A 13,787-nucleotide genomic window follows, 5' to 3' on the forward strand; every position below is an offset into this window, starting at 1 on the left:
TATCTGATTGAGTTTTTTGAAGATGTGACCAAAAAGGTGAGTAAGTATGGAAAGTGGATACCGTTCCCATCTTGCTATCGCGCACACTTCACGCCACGTAAAGGTGTTCCCGTACGTGTGCACCTTGTCCGGGTCATTTGTCACCGTGCTTGCAAAGACCATAGATACAGCGTGGAAACAGGCTCCTTCGGCCAACGTGTCCCAGCTAGATACACATAGATATGAAACTACTTTATATTCATAGAGTCACACAGACTACTTTATATTTGTCCAATGTGTACACTTAGACAATAGACAATAGGTGCAGGAGTAGGCCATTCTGCCCGCCGAGCCAACACCGCCATTTAATGTGATCATGGCTGATCATCCCCAATCACTACCCCGTTCCTGCCTTCTCCCCATATCCCTTGACTCCGCTATCTTTAAGAGCCCTATCTAGCTCTCTCTTGAAAGCATCCAGAGAACCGGCCTCCAACCGAAATGCAGAGAATTCCCCCTCATCTCCTTTCTAAAAGAACGTCCTGCACTCTTCCACTAATGGAAACGTATATGAAACTTCCAGAAACTTCCAGAAGGAAGTAGTTCAGCTGGTCCTATAACAGAGTTTAAAAAGACACTAGAGCAGGTACATTGACAGGAAAGGTTTAGAGGGATATGGGCAATAGGTAGACAGGTAGGATTGTGTAGATGGGGCATCTTGGTTAGCATGGACATGTTGGGCTGAAGGGCCTGCTTCTGTACTGTATGACTCTATAACTCATATTATTAAATGTCAACAATAATAATAAAAATGGGGAAAAGAATTAACAGACGCCATTTCAGTCTCAGTCTATCACTGATCTTCTGTTGATAAATCTAACTTGTGATGCACAGAATCTAACATCCCTTACATCATGAGCCATGCACCCTTGTTCCCTGCCTACTCCTGCACCTATTGTCTCTTGAATTTCTTTAGTCAGAGGGTGGTGAATCTGTGGAATTATTTGCCACAGAAGGCTGTCAGTGGGTATTTTTATGGCAGGGATAGATAGATTTTTGATGTCAGATGTCAGAGGTTATGGGGAGAAGGCAGGAGAATAGGGTTAGGAGGGAGAGATAGATCAGCCATGATTGAATGGCGGTGTAGGCTTGATGGGTCGAATGGCCTAATTCTGCTCCTCTCCCTTATGACCTTATGATATACCCTCCACCTTCTGATTGAACCTCGATTTCTTATTAAATAGTTCCCCTCTCACCTTACGTCTGTGTCCTCCAGAACTGGATTGCCTCCACCCTGGGTGAAAGACTTTCTGCATTCACCCTGTCTATTCCCCTCATGACTTTATACACCATTGTAAGATCATCCCTCAGCCTCCTGTGCTCCAAGGAATAAAGTCCTATAGGGCTCAACCTCTCCATATAGCTCAGGCCATCATGTCCCGGCAATATCCTCGTAACTAACTGTTGTAAAGGGGAAAGCAGTTTCGGAGCTCCTGCAATGGCAACTTCTCCCGCCCGGCGCGGCTTTAATGGCCACGGGACTTACCATCGCCCGCCAGGGGCTTTAACATCGGGAGAAGAATAAAGAACAGGGGAGAGACAAGAATTTGCCTTCCATCACAGTGAGGAGGTGTTTGGAGATTCACTGTGATGGATGTTTATGTAAATTGTGTTAATTGTGTGTCTTGTTTTTTTTTTTCTTCGTGTTTGTATGACTGCAGAAATGTAATTTCATTTGAACTTGGGTTCAAATGACAATAAACATTATTCTATTCTATTCTACCAAGTAAAGAGTATATTCTTTGAGATACCAGTATCGCAATGATCAATATACACCTTTCATTTCAAATAAACTGTAGTTATAGGCCAATAATGCATGGGAAAAGAATAAGAAACACCCATTCAGTCTGCACTTATTCTGTCCACTGCGAGCCAGTCAAAGGTATAACTAACTGTCTATTCATAGAAACATAGAAACATAGAAATTAGGTGCAGGAGTAGGCCATTCGGCCCTTCGAGCCTGCACCGCCATTCAATATGATCATGGCTGATCATCCAACTCAGTATCCCGTACCTGCCTTCTCTCCATACCCCCTGATCCCCTTAGCCACAAGGGCCACATCTAACTCCCTCTTAAATATAGCCAATGAACTGGCCTCAACTACCCTCTGTGGCAGAGAGTTCCAGAGATTCACCACTCTCTGTGTGAAAAAAGTTCTCTCATCTCGGTTTTAAAGGATTTCCCCCTTATCCTTAAGCTGTGACCCCTTGTCCTGGACTTCCCTAACATCGGGAACAATCTTCCTGCATCTAGCCTGTCCAACCCCTTAAGAATTTTGTTGTAAGTTTCTATAAGATCCCCTCTCAATCTTCTAAATTCTAGAGAGTATAAACCAAGTCTATCCAGTCTTTCTTCATAAGACAGTCCTGACATCCCAGGAATCAGTCTGGTGAACCGTCTCTGCACTCCCTCTATGGCAATAATGTCCTTCCTCAGATTTGGAGACCAAAACTGTACGCAATACTCCAGGTGTGGTCTCACCAAGACCCTGTACAACTGCAGTAGAACCTCTCTGCTCCTATACTCAAATCCTTTAGCAATGAAAGCCAACATACCATTCCCCTCATGATGTTATATAGTTAATGTGGTGGTACGATGGCGCAGCGGTAGAGTTGCTGTCAGCACTTGCCGCACCGGAGACCCGGGTTTGATCCTGACTACGGGCGCTGTCTGTAAGGAGTTTGTACATTCTCTCCATGACTACGTGTGTTTTCTCCGAAATCTTCTGTTTCCTCCCACATTCCAGTTTTGTAGGTTAATTGGCTTGGGTTTGCGTTTACTTGGTATAAGTGTTAATTGTTTGTCCCAAGTGTGTGCAGGCTTGTGTGAGTGATCGCTGGTCGGGGAGGACTCGGTGGGACGAGGGGCCGGTTTCCACGCTGTATCTCTAAACTAAACTAAACTGGCCACGGGTGCCTTCCAGTGACTATCTCTGTTCCTCACCATCCCAACTTTCCCTTCCTGAACTTCACAGCGGTGAAATAGATAGCGAATGATTGCGAATCAGCACTTTTGCCCCCAGACGGAAAAGAAAAATTGGACTAAGTGTAAAGTGAGCTGCCGGTTCACTATCGCCATTCTCAAGATCAGCGTCAACCCTCAGTGACTCGTGCCAGCTCCACGTGTTTGCACAGCCATCAGTAGCTTCCCTGTACCACGACCTTAATCCTTGCGTAACAGTTCACGAGCGCATGCTATTCGGTCTGCACGTCAAATGGGCGGCACGGTGGCGCAGCGGTAGAGTTGCTTCCTTGCCGCGCCCGGTTCAATCCCGACTACAGGTACCTTCTCCCCGTGACCTGAGTTGGTTTTTCTCTGGGTGCTCCCGCTTCCTCCTGCACTCCAAAGACCTTCATGTTTGCAAGTTAATTGGAATGGAATGTAATACTTGGCTTCGATAAATGTATTAATTGTCCCTAGTGTGTAGGATAGTGCTCACCAACAGGGTGATTGCATATCGGCACAGACTCAGTGGGCTGAAGGGCCTGCTTCCGCACTGTTTCTCTAAAGACATGCTATCCAACATTCCACAAAAATGTTTCCTATGGTTGACAATAGAATGTTTTTTAATGATGTGAAAATCGGTCACAGACTTCAGCCCGATGAAAGAACCCTAGGGTATTGAGATATCATTTTGTATTTAGTGGGATGTGTTTTGTCGTGTCTGGCAGGGTATTAGAAGTAGCTTCAAAAGTAACTTTCAATAAGGTTCTAGATACATTTGTGAGAAAAGAGGAAAGTCTGCAGAATTATGGTGACAGAAATGTCATACAGTGTGGAAGCAGGGTCTTCAGCCCAAATTGCCCACACCGCCCAACATGTCCCATCTACATTAATCCCACCTGCCTGCATTTGGACCAAATCCCTCGAAACCTGTCCTATCCATGTAGCTGTCTAAAGTTTTCTCAAATGTTGCGTTAGTACCTACCTCAGTTACCTCCTCTGGCAGCTCATTCCATACACGTACCACACTTGGTGTAAAAAAACAAAAAGCTACTCCTCGGGTTCCTGTTAAATTGAGATGTTCAACTAAATATTGGAGCAAGGATTCAAAGAGCATAGTTGTGGCTGGAGAGAGGGTGTTAATAGAGTTATAGAGTAATACAGTGTGGAAACAGGCCCTTCGGCCCAACTGGCCCACACCGGCCAACAATGTCCCAGCTGCACTAGTCCCACCTGCTTGCGCTTGGTCAATAACCCTCCAAACCCTGTCCTATCCATGTACCTGTCCAACTGTTTCTTAAACGTTGGGATAGTCCCAGCCTCAACTACCTCCTCTGGCAGCTTGTTCCATACACCCACCACCGTCTGTGTGAAAAACATTACCCCTCAGATTCCTATTAAATCTTTTCCCCTTTACCTTGAACCTATGTCCTCTGGTCCTCGATTCCCCTACTCTGGGTAGAAGACTGTGCATCTACCCGATCTATTCCCCTCATGATTTTGTACACCTCTATAAGATCTCCCCTCATCCTCCTAAGCTCCATGGAATAGCGACCCAGCCTACTCAACCTCTCCCGCTAGCTCACACCCTCTAGTCCTGGCAACATCCTCGTAAATCTTTTCTGAACCCTCTCAAGCTTGAGAATAATGTGAGAAATGACGAAGGAAAATAGGTAAAGGGCGAAGATGTGGATTTGGACTTTATTGTTGAAGATACGTCTCGTACAGGAGAAAATGAGGAGATGCAGGAGTGGGTCCGTTAATTAATGATGGTCGTGAATCAACACAGTGGGATAGGAATAGCTTCTTAGAATCAAAAAGGCCCTACTGCCCAACCTATCCTTCCCGACCAAGATGCCCAACCAAGTCCCATTTCCCAGCAATTGACCCATATCCCACTTAACTTTTACTATCCATCATGTACCTGTCCAAGTATCTTTTAAACATTGTTATAGTACCTGTCTCAACTATCCCCTCTGGCAGCTCGTTCCATACACCCAACACATTTTAAGAATAAGGGGTGAGCCATTTAGAACGGAGACGAGGAAACACTTTTTCACACAGAGAGTTGTGAGTCTGTGGAATTCTCTGTGTCAGAGGGCGGTGGAGGCCGGTTGTCTGGATACTTTCAAGAGAGAGCTAGATAGGGCTCTTAACGATAGCGGAGTCAGGGGATATGGGGAGAAGGCAGGAACGGGGTACTGATTGGGGATGATCAGCCATGATCACATTGAATGGCGGTTGCTGGCTGGAAGGGCTGAATGGCCTACTCCTGCACCTATTGTCGATTGTTTGCGTGTGCAAACAGTTGCTCCTCATGTTCCTATTAAATCTTTCCCCTATTAAACCTTAAAACTCTGTTTTCTGATGTTTCATTCCTCTATCCTGGATAAAAGACTGTCACCCTATTTATTCCCCTTATCTATCTATTTTGTACACTTCCTTAAGATCACCCTTCAGCCTCCTGTGTGCTCCAAGGGATGAAGTCCTACTCTGCCCAACTTCTCTCTACAGCTCGGGTCCTAGAACCCTGGCAACATCCTTGTAAACCTTCTCTGCACCCTTTCCAGCTTGACAACATCTTTCCTATAACATGGTGCCCAGAACTGAACATGTGGGTTAACTCCGGGTGCTCCGGTTTCCTACCACACTCCAAAGACGTACAGGTTTGTAGGTTCATTGGTTTTGGTAAAAATTGTAAATAGTCCCTAGCGTGTGGTTGCATAAACGGCGATCGCTGGTCGGTGGGCCGAAGGGCCTGTTTCCGTGCTGCCCCTCTAAACTACACTAAACTAAAGGACAAATAAGATGGGCAAAAGTAGCCTGGATGATGATTCTTTGGGATAAATTCTTAGAATAAAGCATCATTGAGCAAACTAGGTTCTATACTAAACCTCACATTGTGCATTGAAATAGGACTAATTAATGACCTCATTGCAAAGGTGTCCCTTGGAGGCACCAATCATAACATGATTACATTTTACATTCAGCGCGAGGCCCAAGATTAGTGGTTTAACTTAAATATGGATGATTCTGAAGTTATGGAAGTGGTGCCAGATAAAATGAACTGGCAAATTAGTTCAAGGGGAGACAGACACAAAAGGCTGGTGTAATTGAACGGGTCAGGCAGGATCTCTGGAGAAAAGCAATTTTCGGGTTGAGACCTTTCTTCAGACCCGATCTCGCCCCGAAACGTCACGTATTCCCTTTCCTGCCTGACCCACTGAGTTGCTCCAGCTTTTTGTGTCCATCTTCAGTTTAATCCGGCATCTGCAGTTCCTTCTTACACAATTAGTTTAAGGGATTGGCCAGTGGACACGCTAGAGGCAGGAAACATGTTCCTGATGTTGGGGGAGTCCAGAACAAGGGGCCACAGTTTAAGAATAAGGGGTAAGACATTTAGAACGGAGACGAGGAAACACTTTTTCACACAGAGAGTTGTGAGTCTGTGAAATTCTCTGCCTCAGAGGGCGGTGGAACCCGGTTCTCTGGATGCTTTCAAGAGAGAGGCTCTTAAAGATGGCGGGGTCAAGGGATATGGGGAGAAGGCAGGAACGGGGTACTGATTGTGGATGATCAGCTATGATCACATTGAATGGCGGTGCTGGCTCAAAGGGCTGAATGGCCTACTCCTGCACCCATTGTCTATTGTCTAATTAACCTCTGCAAGGTCACCAGCATAATCAAGGACCAGCCTCACCCTAGTCACTCCCTCTTCTCCCCTCTCCCATCAGGCAAGAGGTACAGAAGTCTGAAAACACACCGAAAGATCCAGGGACAGTTTCTTTCGAGCTGTTATCAAACAACCGAACTGTCCTCTCACCAGCTGGAGTGTGGTCATTACCTCCCACTTACCTTATTGGAGACCTTTGAGCTATCTTTAATCAGACTTTATTTTGCACGACATCCCTATATCTGTACACTGTGGAAGGCCTGATTGTAATCAGGGGCAGTCTTTTGTTGACGACAGCAGCCATCAATAAAGCTTTTCACTGTACCTCGGTACACGTGACAATAATAATCTAAACTAATAGTTATGTGAAGACAGGATGCTGATCAAAAAAAATGGACGTTATTTAAAAGAAAACACTGTAAAAGCACTAAAAAGAACGGGAAATCATTAAATAGAAGGCCCGTCAGAAACGCAAAAACAATAAAAGTTTGAATGAAAACTTATGAGCAGGAGAGCTAACAAAGTGTCCATTGTTCGTGTAGAAAGTGAGTGGAATTAATGATGGGATACAACGGGATGGGAGGTATTTTGCTTATAGTTTTGCTATGGGGAAACCTCGATTAAGATTCCTGAAATATCAGGAGTTGAAAAGGCGTGCCGGACCCATAGAAAATAGTTGGGGAATTTGGAGCGGCACGGTGACGCAGTGGTACAGTTGCTGCCTTACAGCGCCAGAGACCCAGGTTCAACCCTGACTACGGGTGCTGTCTGTACGGAGTTTGTACGTCCTGAGAGTGTTCTCCGTTCCGACGCCGGAGCTCCGATCATCCCGGCGAGAGGGCCTGAAACAGCGGGCCGTCCGTAGCGACAACTGCGGAGGGTTCTAGGCCCCGACCACGGGTGAACAAAGTGGAAGGTGACTGAACTTTATCGACTTCCCTCACAGTGGGAACGTTGATTCCGCTGTGTGGGGGATGTTCATGTTAAATTCTATCGTGGATTGCGTTCTTTTTATTCGTATGGCTGTACGGTAACTCAAATCTCACTGTACCAATTGGTGCAGGGGACGATAAACGTAACTTGAACTCTTAAACTAAAATTCCCTGGACCTTGGTGATCTTAGTCTTCAAGGAAGTGGCTGGTGATTAAAAAATTGATGGATTTATCAATGCATCCAATGGATTTAACCATTTCTGATGGTTTATTTTTCCAAACTTTGGAGGATTCGGGAAGGTGCTATTAAATTGGAAGTAACTCATCTGGTCAAAAGGCGAGGGACCAGGCTTGCTATCATGAACATGTTGGTTAGTGAGGGTGATACGTTGGGTGATTGGAAAGAATTAAAACAATCGGGCAAAGTCAGTGTGGAATTGTGAAAGGGAAATCGTGTTCGACCAATTGGGGGCGGCACGGTGACGCAGCAGTAGAGTTGCTGCCTTGACCCCGGGTTCGATCCCGACTACGGGCGCTGTCTGTACGGAGTTTGTACATTCTCCCTGTGACCTGCGTGGGGTTTCTCCGAGATTTTTGGTTTCCTCCCACACCCCAAAGACGTACAGGTTTGTAGGTTAATTGGCTTGGTGTAAGCGTAAATTGTCCCCGATGTGCCTAGGATAGTGCTAATCCACGGAGATCGCTGGACTCAGTGGGCCAAAGGGCCTGTTTCATTGCTGTGTTTCTAAACTACACTAATTTGACTGGAATCAGTACTACCTGATTGTTACTACCTGACCTGGATGAAGGCACCAAAGACACAGTTGCCAAATTTGTTAATGACTAGAAAAGTAAATTATGAAGAGACTCTAAAGAGATGTAGTTAGACTAAGTGAAGATAGACACAAAATGCTGCAGTAACTCAGCGGGACAGGCAGCGTCTCTGGGGAGAAGGAAGGGGTGACGAAGGGTCTCGACCCGAACCATCACCCATTCCTTTTCTCCAGAGATGCTGCCTGTCCCGCTGAGTTACTCAAGCATTTTGTGTCTATCGTTGGTGTAAGCCAGCATCTGCAGTGCCTTCCTACATAGTTAGATGTAGTGAGTTGGCAAAGATCTGGCAAGCAGTGTTTAATGCGGGGTGAAGATCATTATGAATTTTGGCAGGAAAACTAAAAAATGAATCACGTTATCAAAATGGTTCATATGTTCATAAGTTCTCGGAGTAGAATTAGGCCATTTGGCCCATCAAGTCTATTCTGCCATTCAATCATGGCTGATCTATCTCTCTCTCTCTCTCTCCTAACCCCATTCTCCTGCATTCTTTCCATAACCCCAGACACCCATACTAATCGAGAATCTATCAACTTCTGCCTTAAAAATACCCATTGACTTGGCCTCCACAGCCCTCGGTGGCAATGCGTGCCACAGATTCACCGCCCTCTGAAGAAAGAAGATTAGACTAATGAGTTTCAATTTGTTTGCCACAGAGTTATAATTCTTTTGTAGACTTTGCCTCAGAAAGTTTACTTGAATTCGCTTTAAAGATACAGTGTTGAAATGGGCCCTTCAGCCCACCGAGTCCGTGCCGACCTGTGATTATCCGTGTGGAAGCAGTTTGGGAATAACTTTAAGGCAGAGGTCGATTCTCGATGAGCGAGGGGATTGAAAAGTCACAGAGGGTAGAAAAATTGCAGAGTTGAGGTTCCCATCATTTCAGCTATGGTTGTTGAATTGAATGGTGGGAGCAGGGTTGAGTATTTGTAGCTCGATCTTCTTCACAGCTTGCATCTTAATATGTAAGAACATGGTAGGGGGAAGAAAGTTCAGAGGTTCAGCGTGGAACGGGCCATTCGGCCCACCGAGTCCGCCCTGGCCTTGATTGCCCGCACACCAGCTCTATCCTACACACTGGGGACAATTTACAGAAGCCAATTAACCGACGAACCTGCGCCTCTTTGGAGAGTGGGAGGAAACCGGAGCACCCGGAGAAATCCCTGGATCAAACCCTGGTCTCTGGCGCTGTAAGGCAGCAACCCTGCCGCTGCGCCACCGTAACGCCCTCAACAGAGGAACAACATAGAAACATAGAAACATATAAATTAGGTGCAGGAGTAGGCCATTCGGCCCTTCGAGCCTGCACCGCCATTCAATATGATCATGGCTGATCATCCAACTCAGTATCCCGTACCTGCCTTCTCTCCATACCCCCTGATCCCCTTAGCCACAAGGGCCACATCTAACTCCCTCTTAAATATAGCCAATGAACTGGCCTCAACTACCCTCTGTGGCAGAGAGTTCCAGAGATTCACCACTCTCTGTGTGAAAAAAGTTCTTCTCATCTCGGTTTTTAAAGGATTTCCCCTTTATCCTTAAGCTGTGACCCCTTGTCCTGGACTTCCCTAACATCGGGAACAATCTTCCTGCATCTAGCCTGTCCAACCCCTTAAGAATTTTGTAAGTTTCTATAAGATCCCCTCTCAATCTTCTAAATTCTAGAGAGTATAAACCAAGTCTATCCAGTCTTTCTTCATAAGACAGTCCTGACATCCCAGGAATCCGTCTGGTGAACCGTCTCTGCACTCCCTCTATGGCAATAATGTCCTTCCCCAGATTTGGAGACCAAAACTGTACGCAATACTCCAGGTGTGGTCTCACCAAGACCCTGTACAACTGCAGTAGAACCTCTCTGCTCCTATACTCAAATCCTTTTGCAATGAAAGCTAACATACCATTCGCTTTCTTTACTGCCTGTTGCACCTGCATGCCTACCTTCAATGACTGGTGTACCATGAAGGTAGGCATGCAACACTTTTAATGAGCCGGCCTGACGAATGATGTCAGTGTCTTCTATTTCTGTTGGCATTTGAGGAGATCTAAGTGCTTTTCATCTCTAGAAGTAAAAGTATATTTTCTCTCACAACTTGGAAAAGTTTCCAAAATGGTTTCCAAAATGTGATTTGGATATAATGCAATTGATGAATTAGGGAATACTGGATGACATTGGATAAAAAGTGATTTCAGGAAATAAAAAAATGACTGAAATTGACAAGGAATTGACAAGCACGGGAAAAAGCTGTTTTGATGTCAAAAACAGTCTCTGGAAAAACTGCTTTCCATGTAACCTTCTGGCAGTAGTCAGACATTATTGTTTTGTAAGAACACAGCTGCTACTTTTATAGCTAGAGGATTTGAGTATAGGAGCAAGGAGGTCCTACTGCAGTTGTGCAGGGCCCTGGTGAGACCGCACCTGGAGTATTGTGTGCAGTTTTGGTCTCCTAGTTTGAGGAAGGACATTCTTTCTATTGAGGGAGTGCAGCGTAGGTTCACCAGGTTAATTCCGGGGATGACGGAACTGACATATGATGAAAGAATGGATCGACTGGGCTTGTATACTCAGGTATTTAGAAGGAAGAGAGGGGTCTTATAGAAACATATAAATTTATTGAGGGTTTGGACAGGAAAGAGGCAGGAAAAATGTTCCCCATGTTGGGGAGTCCAGAATGAGGGGGGACAGTTTAATAATGTAGGGCAGGCCATTTACGACTGAGATGAAGAAAAACTTTTCACCCAGAGAGTTGCGAATCTGTGGAATTCTCTGCCACAGAAGGCAGTGGAGGCCAATTCACTGAATGTATTCAAGAGAGAATTAGATTTAGCTCTTAGGCTAACGGAATCAAGGGATATGGGGAGAAAGCAGGAACGGGGTACTGATTTTGAATGATCAGCCATGATCACATTGAATGGCAGTGCTGGATCGATGGGCCGAATGGCCTACTCCTGCACCTAATTTCTGTGTTTCTATGTAACCATGTGCGGCCATTGAAATTAACATGCTATCACCTACTGACACTTGTACAATGTTGCTCTATTAAACAATGTAACAGGCAGCCTTTATTATTTTTAGCTTTCGGTAACTAAATACTAAATAAACTTGTAGCTATTAAAAATACATTTCTTAATTTTGAAAATCTGTGGGGGGGGGGGGGGGGGGGAGGGGGTGGTGAGAGAAAGACTTTGTCGTTATGAGTCTGAAACACTAGCCCCTGAATAGATAGAAAGTGCTGGAGTAACACAACGGGTCAGGCAGCATCTCTGGAGAAAAAGGATGGTTGATGTTGAGGTCCCGACCCGAAATATCACCAGACTGAAGAAGGGTCCCGACCTGAAACGTCACCCATCCTTTTTCTTCAGAGATGCTGCCTGACCCACTGAGTAACTCCAGTACTTTGTGTCTGTCTTCAGTTAAAATAAAGCATCTGCAGTTCCTTCCTGCGCTCTCAAGCCCCAAACTCCATTTGCACTGGTTATTTTCATTAGACAATTTTCTATAACATGCTTTCATAGGAATGCAACTATTGTGTAATAGCAGAACTACCTGTCTTATAACTAGCACCCACCAGTTATGTATTTGCTCAGCTATTTACAGCAGAATGTGACATTATTGGTTGATTCAGAGCCATATCTCTTGCCTTTGTTCCAACCATCTGTGTAACCAAACCCCTCCCCATCCCGTCTTTGTCCACCTATTACCTGCCACGATTTGCCCAGCCTCTCCCTGTATCCAGTCCCCCCCCCTTCCACAATCAGTCTGAAGGATCAGTCTTTAGTCAGAGGGTGGTGAACCTGTGGAATTCATTGCCACAGGAAGTTGTGGAGACCTAGCCAATGGATATTTTTAGGGCAGAGACAGATAGATTCTTGATTAGTACGGGTGTTAGAGGTTATGGAGGGGGGGGAGGGGGAGGCAGGAGAATGGAGTTAAGAGCGAAAGATAAATTTGACATGATTGAACGGTGGAGTAGACTCGGATGGCCGAATTCTGCTCCTAACTGATGAAGGATCCCGACCCGAAACATGTACTCCTATCCATGTACCCAGAGATGCTGCCTGACCTGCGGAGTTACTCCGGCACTTTGTGTCCTCTGGCCCTGGATTAAGGTTGAGGTTTTTGCTTTATTATTGTCCAACCCAATGAGATAATATTATACATCAATACAATCAAGCCAATATGAAGTACAATAAACAGAATGGTAACCAGCCACTGTCCCTCTTTCCACCAAGGTGGGCACACCCCAGCAGCAGTGCGCTTACCACCAGGTGCTGATGGACACTGGTTGAACTGGAGATGTCTCAACCGACTGCGAACCGGGGTCGGGGCGGTCAAGGGTGACAATGCATCGAGGGTACAACAACCTGTGACGTCCTGGCACACAGACCCAGACAATGCAACACCTACTGCAATGCCCATTGCTGGATAACCCATGTACTACTGCAGACCTTGCACTTAACACTCCAATAGACAATAGGTGCAGGAGTAGGTCATTCGGCCCTTCGAGCCAGCACCGCCATCCAATGTGATCATGGCTGATCATCCCCAATCAGTACCTTGTTCCTGCCTTCTCCCCATATCCCCTATTTTTAAGAACCCTATCTAGCTCTCTCTTGAAAGCATCCAGAGAACCTGCCTCCACCTCCCTCTGAGGCAGAGAATTCCACACTCACCACACTCTGTGAGAAAAAGTGTTTCCTCGTCTCCGTTCTAAATGGCTTGCTCCTTATTCTTAAAGTGTGGCCCCTGGTTCTGGACTCCCCCAACATCGGGAACATGTTTGCTGCCTCTAGCGTGTCCAAGCCCTTAACAATCTCCAGTAGCGCAACGATGTGTACAGCAGTGGCGAGCCACTATATAGCATAAGGACACGAAAGAAGAACAGAATGAAGGGAAAGATAGTTATTTTTCAGCATTGGGCCGCACCAGTTCCATAGACCAAGTACAATGTGCTCAATGGGGTAGTTGAATCGGACCGGACACTGGCGTATAGAAGGGGAAGATTGGGAACGCAGAATATAGTCCTCAGCTCTATTGTGCACCAATTTCAATCAAACTCAACAAGCCCTCAATCAGTAACTGTTCCAGTGTTTGGCAGAAAGATGTGAACCTTTAGTGCTGGTCCAGCTGATGGCAGCTTGGACAGCAATTAAGGCCTGTTATTAGACACAAAATGCTGGAGTCACTCAGCGGGCCAGGCAGCGACTCTGGAGAGAAGGAATGGGTGGTGTTTCGGGTCGAAACGTCACCCATCCCTTCTCCCCAGAGACGCTGCCTGTCCCACTGAGCGGCTCCAGCTTTTACTGTCTACACTTTAAACCAGCATCTGCTGCTCCTTCCTACACACGAGGCCTGTTTGTTATTTG

General features: G+C 45.8%; 1 protein-coding gene across 1 annotated transcript in view; it reads left to right on the top strand.

The window, feature by feature from the left end:
* The window catches only part of runx1t1 (RUNX1 partner transcriptional co-repressor 1), a 93,836-nt gene that overhangs the window by 10,290 nt on the left and 69,759 nt on the right, over positions 1-13,787 (top strand).

The sequence above is a fragment of the Leucoraja erinacea genome, chromosome 4 (genome assembly GCF_028641065.1).
Source record: "Leucoraja erinacea ecotype New England chromosome 4, Leri_hhj_1, whole genome shotgun sequence".
Taxonomy (NCBI): Eukaryota; Metazoa; Chordata; class Chondrichthyes; order Rajiformes; family Rajidae; genus Leucoraja; species Leucoraja erinaceus.